This window comes from Lygodium microphyllum, chromosome 8 (genome assembly GCF_053477565.2).
Source record: "Lygodium microphyllum isolate KBCC chromosome 8, Lygodium_microphyllum_v1.1.10, whole genome shotgun sequence".
Classification (NCBI taxonomy): domain Eukaryota; kingdom Viridiplantae; phylum Streptophyta; class Polypodiopsida; order Schizaeales; family Lygodiaceae; genus Lygodium; species Lygodium microphyllum.
The window spans coordinates 84,465,930-84,478,601 of NC_141142.1; the positions used below are offsets into that span (position 1 = coordinate 84,465,930).

Consider the following 12,672-nt stretch of genomic DNA (forward strand, 5'->3'; position numbering starts at 1 on the left):
AAAGCGCATGGCCATATTGAGAAAAAGCTAAATTGCATTGCCCAAAACATGTGGCTATAGAAAATAAAGCAAACTACATTGCTATATTATCACCTTTCAAATAACACTAAACTTATAAACTTCATGTCTTAACACAAAAATATAAGTACCAAGGATTCTAGTGATTGCCAACTATTGTAGCTAGCTCTATGTGGAAGCTTGCAACATGATAGATGGGAAGCTACTTTAAGGTTCACTATGAGGTGACTTGAATAACAAGAAGGCTACACCTAAATAGCCTTACAAGGGTGGAAGTATATTACCTTTCCAAAGAACTAGTGCTCCAAAACAAAGAAATCCTCATTGGATATTCTCATTTTATTAGGGTTTGAAGTTGAGAAATTCCATAGAAAAGTATCAATGGGAGCATATCAAATTCTCACCAATCTCAAAGGTAGGTGAAATAATTCAAACAATGTAGAAACTCTTGCAAATTCTCAATGGAACATTGAAAGTGCATCATAATAAAAGGAAAACACAAGAGGAAAAGAAGATCAAATTAAGATTGGAAAAATTTTGAATTTATCTTTTGAGAAAAAATAAGAGAGCTAAAAGAAAGGCATGCTTTTTGTGCTAAGAACATGCTCAACAAGGCCAATATTAAAATAGAGTACTATAAAAAGCAAGGAGGGGAGGAAAGCATGTTGGGCTATTCTCTCCTATACATCTTAAACCTTCCATGTTGGGTGAAAAACCATAGGTTTGAATCTCTACAAGAGAGGCTGAACCCCTAGAGGATCTTAATGTACTCTCCGTGAGGATTTCAATCATGCTATGCATTTGGCAATTCAAAAATTATGATGTGTGCAATCTTGTGTAGCAACTTCTCCTATAGGCACCTATTTGGCTAGTATCATCTTGTGGTCATAACAAACATCAAGTGTAACATCCATGACAAGTCTATTTATGCTACCCTCTAATCCCTCCTAACTTGCTCTAGCCCTTATTCCTATAAGTCAAGCCTTAGAGGTAATTCAAAGCTCCCAAAAATCTTGGAACAACTCAAGAAAATTCATGAGCACTATCATATCCCTTCTCTATCGTTAGAAATAATAGATACATGAATTTTTAGCAAGACCATTCATATATACTTGTGAAGATCATATCCCAACGACTATATTTATGGCCCCAAAAAACATTATTACAAATATTTTAAAATTACTCTATGAAATTATCATTTTGTCTAATTATAACAAATATTTTGAAATTATTCTCTAAAATTATTATTTTTCATGGAACAATCTGACAAAATTTTTATCATTGTAGTTCAAGCCATTGGCATTTCCATCCCAATATGCCTTAGCATCCTATAAGATGCCAAAATACTCACTAGTGGGTTGGGATCCCATGATCTTTTAGGAGATAGGTGTTTTTGATTACATGAGTGCTTGAGAAGGCAAAAGGCCAAGTGACCCTATTATATAGGATACCTTCAATGCTGAGGGAAGCTTATCATGGCTCTAAGTTAATAAGTTCCCTACTGTGTGTTGTTGACAGAAGTAGTGTAATCACATACAACCCAATCTTATGGGGTTGGAAGCTCACATCCTAGGCTAGACAATTGTTTTCTCTGTAGGGATATGGATTTTATACTACTTCATGGAATGGTGTTTTTATATATTATCTTTTGTGCAATAGAATGTTGTTTTCCAAAGTGTTTGTCATGTGCTAGATGTTGTGTTAATGGACCCTATGTAACATGATAATAAAAGGAAGCTGCTTTTTTATGTTGTAATAGTATGGTACCTTTGCTAATTAGATAAGTAAAATAAATCCCATCAACGAACATGAGAATACCTCAATCTTGATGACCAATCATCTATGGCTAGATGGACCTAATAATTTGGGTAGCTTTTCTAAACATTAGATGGAGTTATTAATACATGATCCTCCAAATTTAGTAGGACATATATGAGGCTTAACTTCATTTTTGGGGGGCTAATGTGAGATGATGCCTTATCCGCAAGGGGATCAACATTTTATTCTCTTCCACTTCTCACTCTCTTTGAACAAGTGCCTGTTGGAAACTGCGAGGAAGACAAGAGATGAAAGGAAGAGAGGAGAGAAGAGAGATATGAGACACTAGAAGTGGAACCCCAGAAGTGTGTAAATTGAGCACACATGATAGGAATATATAGAGGGGACCTAAGGGCGCTATATATAGACCGAAAGGAAGAGAGGAGAGAAGAGAGATATGAGACACTAGAAGTGGAACCTTAGAAGTGTGTAAACTGAGCACACATGATAGGAATATATAGAGGGGACTTGGGGCGCTATATATGTCATGTGTGCTCAGTTTACACACTTCTGGGGTTCCACTTCTAGTGTCTCATATCTCTCTTCTCTCATGTCTTCCTTTCGTCTCTTGTCTTCCTCGCAGTTTCCAACATGGTATCAGAGCTGCTTGCATTCGATGAGAAAGAATTGTCTGATGACGATGAGCTGGACTGGACAACAGGGCTGGTTGGTCGCAATTGAGAGCTAAGCGAGCTTCCTCTCTCTGCGCCAGATGTCCGACCAGAAAACCCTACCTGATGCTGCTCCTCAATCTACCTAGACCGAGTGTGCTGTGCTCCGGTAAAACCGCTCCGACGATCCAGACCACAGTTTTCCAGCCTCCCAAGCCTCAAGAGAGATGCCAAATGCATCAGGCCCATCTAAAAGCCCTAGGATGTTCAAAAGTTGATTGAGTTCCTCCTTGCTGTCCTGTCCATCAACTCTGAAGCTCCGCGAGTAGGCATGATTCAATACGCGGAAACGCGTCGAATCTGGCGTTCCATGAGAGGAGGGAGACAAATCCGATGGGATTAAATCTGCATTTTTAATCGCATTGCTTCTCCCCAATTTTGGCTTGACGGGAGAAGATGGCTTTGACAAGAAAGCCATGGTTGGCACATTGCCGCCAGGCTTGAACGCAGTCGTGAACGGGATCTCCCTCTTGGGGGCCTTCGTCAGGCAGCTTTTCTTCGGCTGGCTGGGCCACAAGCTAGGCCGCAAGAGGGTCTACAGCATCATGGCCATGCTCATGATCTTCAACTCCATCACCTCGAGCCTTTCCTTGTTGTAGAAATGCAGGCAGCAGAAGAATCTTTGTATGGCTCGACACTTACACGCCTGTATGCTTGCACGCGGCCTCGATACTCATCGATTCATGAGCAACTACCTTGTGCCGCTCCTTGTCGAGTGTGCTGCCCTGTGCGATGCTCTGTAGATCTTTGGCAAACTGCCCCATCACAATGTCTATTCCTGGACATCCCTCATCTCTGCCGCTGCAGAATGTGGAGAAGCGCCATGTCACAATGTGTACTCCTGGACTTCCCTTATTTTTTGCTATATCAATTATGAGGAAACAGAGTATGCTTTCCATTTGTACCAGAAAATGCCTGTCACAATGTGTACTCCTGGACTTCCCTTATTTTCTGCTATATCAATTATGAGGAAACAGAGTATGCTTTCCATCTGTACCAGAAAATGCAAGAGGCTTGCATACAACCTACCAATTATACGTTTCTTGCCCTGCTCAAAGATCGTACTAAGCTACAAGACATGGAACGAAACAAAGGCATACATGTTGATATTGTTAAAAATGGACTGGAAAATGACCAATACATTGGTAATAGTCTGGTGGATATGTATGCTAAAGGTGGCTCACTTCTCTATTTTGATTCAGATAATCGATTTTGTTTCAAAAGTGGGATGAGGTGGTTTCCTGATCCTGTGAAACTCCCATGAGATCAAGTGCAAGTGGTGGAACTTCTTGTTGAAGGTGGACTTGAGAGTTTTGGAGCACTTGGTCTAGGAAGATAATGTTTTGTGGAACTTCGATGATACACTTCTTGCTGACCACGGTGATCCAAGAGGAGTATATTTCACCCAGGACGTCTTCGGTAAAAATTGTTTCAATACAACACATTCAGTAAGAGCACAAATTTGCTAAGCGCACCTTTGACTGTCTTGCAATGTTAAATGGATCTGATTCTACCCTGAGGTTACATGTGAGCATACCTTACAATGTTAACTGGTATGATTAGATGTGTTGTATGTCATTGTATAGGTTAGTGAAGGCATACATCTTTTCTAGGTCTGATTCAGATCATTGATTAGTTTCAAAAGTGTTGTTTGATTTGTTGCAAACTTCTCACAAAATCAAGTGCAAGTGGTGAACCTTCTTCTTGAAGGTGGGGACTTGGGGCGCAACTAGTAAATAGCTTGAGACATATGGTACCGAGGAAGCATGTAGTGTGTTTGGAAAGCTTCCTTTTCGGGATACAGTTTCTTGGAATTCTCTTATTTGAGGATATGTTGAACATGGCCTTGGTAAGGAATCACTGGATTGTTTTGAACAGATGCAATTGGAAGATGCACCTCCAGATGTCATCACATTTGCCTGTAGCTTCAAGGCTTGTGCTGATATGCAATCCATTGAAGTAAGCCAATGACAAAGCACTGATGTTTTCAAAAAGGGACTGGAAACAGACCAGCTTGTCACCAACACAATGGTTGGCGTGCTTGTCACCAACACAATGGTTGATATGTACGCTAAGTGTGGCTTACTTGCAGAAGCACAGGATGTGTTTGCTAAGCACCTACAGAGTACAGTCTCAAATGAGGGCATTTGATGCATTATGATAGTGTACAGTTTAGTGGCAGATTGATATGTCTACATTGATATTCGAGGGGCATCACTCTCGAATCTATCATCATTTTGTTTACCGATATACTCAATTGTAGCATGATGATGTCCATATTTGTGTATAGAAAATAGAAATGACCATCTCATGTGTTTCTGTGTTTTTGGTGTCATTAGATGTTTTTCGCACACTTTTCCCCTCCTTTCCATAACTTTGAGAAATGCTCAGAGTGTGTACATGCTTCATCATATATCAATTAAACAACTGATGGTGCTTTTTACACTGTAGAGGTGAAGATTGACAGATTTTTAGTTGCAATATATATATCTTGCCTCTGCCTCCCCGTAGTGACCTGACCATTGCTGCCAGACATGGATGTAGCCGGGACAAGTATGATCATGATCGATATCATGTTCAGGACAGGGATTCCTACCGCAGACGCAGCAGGAGCCGCAGCCGCAGTCTGACTCGAAGTCCTAGTCGTAGTAGGAGCCGAAGCCCTGCTCGAAGTCCAAGCTGGAGCCGTAGTAGAAGCCCTAGCAGGGGTACTGATGATCGTCCCAAGCACCGATCCTATGATAGAAAGGAATCACCATATGCTGATAGGGGTAGTCTATCTCTTAAAGACCGTAGCTTGTCCTCCTATGACATAAAGGAATCGCCATATGCTGACAGGGGTAGTCGATCTCCTAAAGACCATAGCTTGTCGCTCTCCAGGTAAGGATTGTAGCCTCTCTCCTGTGCGCAAGACTGCTTCACGAGGGGGTAGGAGATCCCCCTCACTTAGTTCCCTTCCATGGATCTGTGGAGTCTCGCCAGGCTGCAGTGGAAGTTGCCATGGCGTAGGGCCAAGGTCAATTGACATCAAATTTGCAGATGAACTTTCTAGATGAGATTCTACTGCAGGGAGAAGAGAAGGATACTTCCCTGCGTAGGAGATCATTCCCAATCCTGAACAGAGCAGTTCCCCATCAAGGATGTCATCCCCGTGGGGTACTTTGTGACACTGCCTAACAGTAGAGAAGGATACTTCCCTGCGCGTAGGAGATCATTCCCAATCCTGAACAGAGCAGTACCCCTTCCACTGTCCTTGAAAGAGATGTGAGTGCATGCCTTCAATCTCAGGCCTCTTCAGCTAGCAGTGGATTGTTAGACAAGGATGCAAATGCATCTACACCACGTTCCCTAGGCTCTTCAGTTCACGGTAGTAAGAAATGTAGAGCCAGAAGAAAAGGGGCTGGTAAGAATCAGGAGATGTTTTTTTTTCTACTCGGTTTTTCTGCTCAGAGAGGCACTATATGTGTTGTCTAGATCCTCCAACTTGGGTCCATGTCAACGGCACCCTCAGCCTCTCCACTTCGAACATCCCGGGCTCCTGTTTCGACTCCAAGATCAGGGCACATGACTTCCACTTTTTGCGCATCCCCACCGACATGTGAATTGGCATTTTATTTTTGGGAAAACAGATCGTCATTTTGGTATTACATTGACCAAAAAATAGCAGCAGTATTGCGAATTCAAACTGTCATTGTTTTATCTTGCTCTCATCTTCCAAGAAAGGAACAAAATATGATGTATCAAGAATGTTTCCACAACTATTGTGGCTAAGCCAGAGACTACAAGTTCCGAATTTCTCAAATTTACTTCAGATATCCAGTTTTACATAGTTCTATGGACCTTTTCTAGAGGTGCTGCAGTAAAATTAGCTGGAAAGCAATCGGCATCTTGGTTTTCTGATCCTGTGAAATCCAAGTTTGAAGTTGATAGAAATGGTGCTCTAATCAAAATCAATGAGTCCCCAGTAAATGATCAGATTCAGCTGGAGAATGTAGCTGATTTTGAAGCTTGGGAGGATGCCCATTTGAACAGTGTGAACTCAGAAGTGGAAGTGGAAGATGTGGGGATCCATAGGATTTGGAGAATATCTTGTTTGAGCAGGAAAAGGCAGCCAAGGTCCTTCAAATCTGGTTCAAAAAATGCCAGAAAGAGAGAAGAACAATAGCCAAGGTCCTTCAAATATGGTTCAAAAAATGTCAGAAAGAGAGAAGAACACACACACATGAAGAGTCTAAGTGGGAGAAGTTTTATAAAGAAGCTTACAAGGCAACTAGGTCCTGGCTTCTTTCTGCTGAGCCTTTGCAGGACGGTGTTGTAGAGCTTCTCTACAGAAAGAGGTTTGTGTCTTCTATCATTGTATGGTCTCCTCAATTTAGTTAAAGGACAAAGATTCAAATGCTAATGCAGTTTCCTGGGAATCAGTATCTAGTCTGTCCCATATACTTACTGTCTTTATTTAAAGGACAAAGATTCAAATGCAAATGCAGTTTCCTGGGAATCGGTATCTAGTCTTTCCCATATACTTACTGTCGTGTAGATCATTGTGCAACCATGTTCATCTCTGTTGATCATGATGTATGTTTATCTTGTTGGTGGTTCTTGTCCTTGTACACTGTTGATGGTTCTTGTTTGTCAATGCCTTGCATTCAGTTGTATTGGTCTTGCCAACTTGCAGTTGTTTTCACCATCTTGTATGATGTGCTTGGAGGATTTCATCTTGTGGCACCTGTACAGGGGATGAAGACCCCAAAGAGAGCCAAATGGATCCGCATGAAGCTGTGGGAGTGATCACCTCAACCAGCCTTTTGATTAACTGGATATGTATATGGCTGGCTTGCCTTTCTCTCTACATTTCAGCATCAACATTACTTTTGGATGTTGATATTGCCATGCTTCATAATGATCGTCCTCGTTCGTTATTCCATTGATGAGCGTCTATATTCTAGCTGATGATACATTGTTTCGCTTATATTCTTTCCAGCCGATGAGGGTCTATATTCCAGTTGATGACACATTATTTCGTTTATATTCTTTCCAGCTGATGAGCGTCTATATTCCAGCTGATGACAAATTATTTTATTTATATTCTGTTCATGGGGCCCCACATGTGTTATGTTGTCTATAGAGCGGCGTCGCGAACCGTCTCTATATACCTTGTGTTGTTCTAATGTCACTATAATGTTTTTCTTTAAGTTTTGATGTGACAGATATACTGCCTACATCCCAAGTTCAGTTGAAGGAATTTCTTGGAGATTTTATTTATTTTACATGTATTTTTAGGAGTGATAAAGCTCTTTTGATGCCTCTGCATAGGTTGTTGTAATTCAGGAGTGATGTAGCTCCTTCTCCGTTGATGTTGTAATTCACGAGTGATGTAGCTCCTTTGACGCCTATGAATAGGCTCTTGTAAGTTCAATTTTGTAATTTTATATTTTGAATATTAATATAACGGTAGGCCTATATAGAGTTGTGGGTTTTTCCCTTGAGCCCCCAAGGGTTTTTTCATCCATAGTAAGGGACCTTTATTTGAGTGGGGGTGTTAGCTATATATAGTCTATCTATATATAGCGCCCTAGGTCCCCTCTATATATTTCTATCATGTGTGCTCAGTTGACACACTTCTGGGGTTTCACTTTCGGTGTCTTGTGTCTCTCTTTTCCTCTCTCTTCCTCCGTTCCTCGTCTCCCTCGTGCACTATTCAACAAATAATTGTTGCATCATTACTAGTTTGACAATTCTGATACGTTTCTCTCTCTGGTGAATTTCACGGATTGCATGTCAGGAGACATTTGGTACACTTGGAGCCATAGTACAGAGTAGGAGAGGGACTCGTCAGGTTGGGTTTCTGACAAATCGACATGTTGTGGTTGATTTGACTACCCCAACCAGAAGATGTTCCATCCATTGCCTCCAAATGTTGGACCTGGTGTTTATTTGGGTGCAGTGAAAAGGGCAACGTCTTTTATTACAGATGAGAGGTGGTATGGCATTTTTACAAGTGTGAATCTAGGTTTCCCTCTTTGCTACTTGTTTTTGAGCTGTCTGCTGTTAAGGCATTCTTTATTGTCCATTTTATAAACTTCTCTGTGAGTTGAAAGAAGAATTCTGGTTTCCATTTCTTGATATGACAATATTGATACTTGATGATGTTTGCTCATGGGGCAGAGACATTTGTGCGAGTTGATGGTGCTTTCATTCCATTCGGGGACAATTTTGATGTCTCCAAAGTCACAACTACTATCAAAGGGGTAGGTGAGATGGGAGATGTTATAACTATTGACTTGCAAGCAAGCATCAACAACATCGTGGGGAGGAGGGTAATAAAAGTTGGCAGAAGCTCAGGGCTAACAGAAGGAAGCATCATGGCATATGCCTTTGAGTACAATGACGAGAAGGGCAATTAATTTTTCACTGATTTCCTGATTGTGGGTGAGAACCAATAGGCATTTGACATGCAGGCATTGTGGGCGAGAACCAACAGGCATTTCACTGATTTCCTGATTGTGACGAGGATGATAGATTGGATGAGGAATCAGATGTAGCAGCTATTAGGAAATGCGTTGAAATTCAACAAGCCATATCCATAGGAGCCACATCGTTTTTGCTGACAGAGTACAAGTATTTGGTTTATTTCATGGGCATATTTGCTGCTGTCATTTTCTTGTTCCTGGGATCTGTGAAGGGGTTCAGTACTAAGCCCCAACCTTGCAGATACGATCCAAAGCAAGAATGTGCCCCAACTCTCTTTACAACAATTTTCACTATAGTTGCATTTATATTGGGAGCTTTGACGTCCATAGTGTCGGGATTTTTGGGCACGATGATCGCAACATATGCGAATGCTCACACAACTTTGGAAGCCAGAAAAGGGATAGGCAAAGTATTCAAAATCGCCTTTCAATTAGGTTCGGTGATGGGTTTCTTTCTTATTGCTAATGGCCTCATAGTTTTATACATCACTATAAAAAAGTTCTAGCTGTATTACAAGGATGATTGGGAGGGCCTTTTTGAGGCCATCACTGGCTATGGGCTTGGATGCTCATCCGTGGCTCTATTTGAAAGGGTTGGAGGTGGAATCTATACCAAAACTGCGGATGTTGGAGCAGATCTTGTTGGAAAAGTAGAAAGGAATATCCGAGAGGACGATCCGCAAAATCCAACGATCATTGCTGACAATGTGGGTGATAATGTGAAAGATATTGCTGGAATGGGTTTAGATTTGTTTGGCTCCTTTGCTGAAGCTTCTTGCGCAGCTCTTGTTCTGGCTTCCATGTCATCATTTGGCACAAATCATGACTTCACTGCTATGTGCTTCCCTCTACTCATTAGCTTTATGGGCATTGTGGTGTGCCTCATCACAACCTTGTTCGCAACTGATGTGTTCAAGATCTCAAATCTAAGGGATATTGAATCTACACTGAAGAGAATGTTAATATCCACCATCTTAATGACATTCGGTGCAGCTTTTGTTTGTTGGCTGGCACTATCGTCCATGTTTTACATATATGATCCTAACGGTGGTGCAAAGATGGTTCAAAACTGGAAACTATTTTTTTGCGTTGGAGTAGGGCTTTGGGCAGGGTTGGTAATTGGCTATGTTACAGAGTATTTTACTAGCAATACATACAGACCAGTCCAAGATGTTGCTGATTCTTGCAGGACAGGAGCTGCTACCATTGTCATCTTTGGTTTGGCACTTGGCTACAAGTTTGTAATTGTTCCAATATTTGCTATTGCTGTTGCCATCTATGTCAGCCATACCCTAGCAGCCATGTACAGGATCACAGTTGCAGCTCTTGGAATGCTTTGTACCATTGCCACCTGTCTAGCCATAGATGCATATGGTCCCATAAGTGATAATACTGGTATCGCAACCGGTCTCTGGATGACCATGATACTTCTTACACATCTCTCCATAAGAAGCGCAGCCACAATATAGACTATGAGGCCGCGAAGGCTTTCAAGATGGACAGATTCCTCAACCATAGGACTTTTTCAAAGTCCAGCTTGCGGCATCAACAGCCCCCAGTTGATAGCACTCCGCTCTCCGAATTGGTCTCTGTGATCCGCACTTTGGGGGAGTACTTTCTCAAATTAGAAGAGATGAAACTATAGATGTAGAGAGAGTCTGAGCGATTTCATGATGATCTGGAGGCCAAGCGTACAAAGATGTTCCTAGAGTCCCAGAAGCAGATTGCTAAGATGTTTGCTTGGGCTCTGAGCGGCAGTAAGAAAACTAATGAGCTCTTGCTGATGATTGTTGGTATTTTGTTCATCATTTGATTATTCTAAATGTTTCTTTCTTCCAGCTGATTTTTTGCTCTTCAGGCTATGTTTCATATCATTTCATCTATATTACAGCTAATGCGTTGAAATTATTCCACGCTTTGTTTATAAGAAATGTTTCGAGCTGATGGGATGATATTTGATTTCATTTTTATTCCAGCTGTTGAAATGTTCCAGCTGATGTTTCATTATTATTCCAGCTGTTGAGTTGTTCTAGCTGATGTTTCATTGTTTCCAGTTGTTTGTCTATTTTCAGTTGATTCGTCTCTTCAAGCTTATGTTTTTTCTACTTGATGTTTTATCTATTCTAGCTAAGGAGCTGATGTTGCAGCTAATGTGTGCTCACTTGATGCACTTCTGGGGTTCCACTTCTGGTGTCTCGTGTCTCTCTTCTCTTCTCTCTTCCTCTGTTCCTCGTCTCCCTCGCACACTGTTCAACAGGAAGTCTGTAAGATGCTTCAAATCAGAAGGAGAAGTTGGTGAGCCCATAAAAGTATGAACAATGAATTTCTTGTTTTCACCTGCTCAATTTACTATCACATGGTGTAAAGAACAGGGCAAAAAAGGTATGTGTGTTTTGATGTTTTGATGTTTTACAAATGCGTGTTTTGATGTTTTACAAATGTCTCTTATGTTTCTAAACTTTGGTTTATTATGTGTACGTAAAGGTAAGAAAATCACAAATGATGGTACAAGAGATAATGGAACAATGAAAGCTAAGGAGGTCATTGGCCCTAATGTCTCTTCAAATCACGATATAGGTATATGTCTTTATTTCTACTAAACTTTGAAAATTAAAATTTGTATATATTTTACATCTTGCTTTATTAGGTGATTCATTTTGAGATTAACTAGCTTTAATTAGTCTCTTTGTCTAATTTAAAGTGTTCATAGTTATTTATATTTTTAAACTTTGAGTAATTGTGTGTATATATATAAATATAGATTAAAGAACAACAAAAGGTGAGAAAAGAGGTAATGTAAGAAAGGGAGATAAGGAGGCTACTTGCAATAATGTTTCTTCAAGTCAAGATGCAGGTACCAACTTTAAGGATAAAAAACTTGTACAAATTTGGTGACCCAAATTGATACAAAATATCTAATTACTTTCTTTTGTGTTATTGAAATTTTTCATAACCTTGTATTATCGTGAGCTTTGGTTAACTCTATGTATATATAGGTAAACAAGTTACTAAAGATAACACAAGAGACAATGCAAGAAAGGAAGACATTGAGATTGCTTGCCTTAACACTTCTTCAAGCCAAGAATCAGGTATTACCAGCTTTCTTATATTGATAATGAGTCATTTTTTGAAATGGTTATACTAAATAATGATATTTGATCACTTGAGTATCAATAGGAGTGATACGCATACCATCATATGATGATATCTATCGGCCACCCATGTTGAAATTTAGAGAAGAGGGTAGACAAACATTTATTACTTTGCAACATATTGGAGATTTGAGGGATAAAAAAATCAAGACACACATGTTGCTTAATTAGTTTTTAGTTCTATGCTCCTTTAAAATTATTTTCATTTTTATTTTGGTTGCTAGAAGTAGATGTTGATGTCTTAATTTGTTTAATCTATTTTGATCATTAGATGTATGTTATTGATCCTTACTTAGAAATGATGACATTCTCTATATAATTTTCTAGTTAAAAATTTAATGTGCAATTTCTTGTTTGATATTAGCATGTCTAAGAGGAAAGGCAAAGTAGATAAAGTGATAAGGAAAAAAGAGAATTTCCACGGAATTCCCTAGTTGAAAGTACGTATAAGTAGGGAATGTAAAAAATAGGAAAAATGAGAGATTTTTTAGTGAGAATACCTAGGGAATCACCTCTAGAAATTTTTTTCTATATATGAAATAT

At 40.0% G+C, this 12,672-nt stretch overlaps 1 pseudogene; it reads left to right on the plus strand.

Annotated features, from left to right (window-relative positions):
• Positions 1-3,585: 3,585 nt before the first annotated feature.
• On the plus strand, positions 3,586-10,446 carry LOC148032521 (pyrophosphate-energized vacuolar membrane proton pump 1-like; annotated as a pseudogene).
• Positions 10,447-12,672: the final 2,226 nt, after the last annotated feature.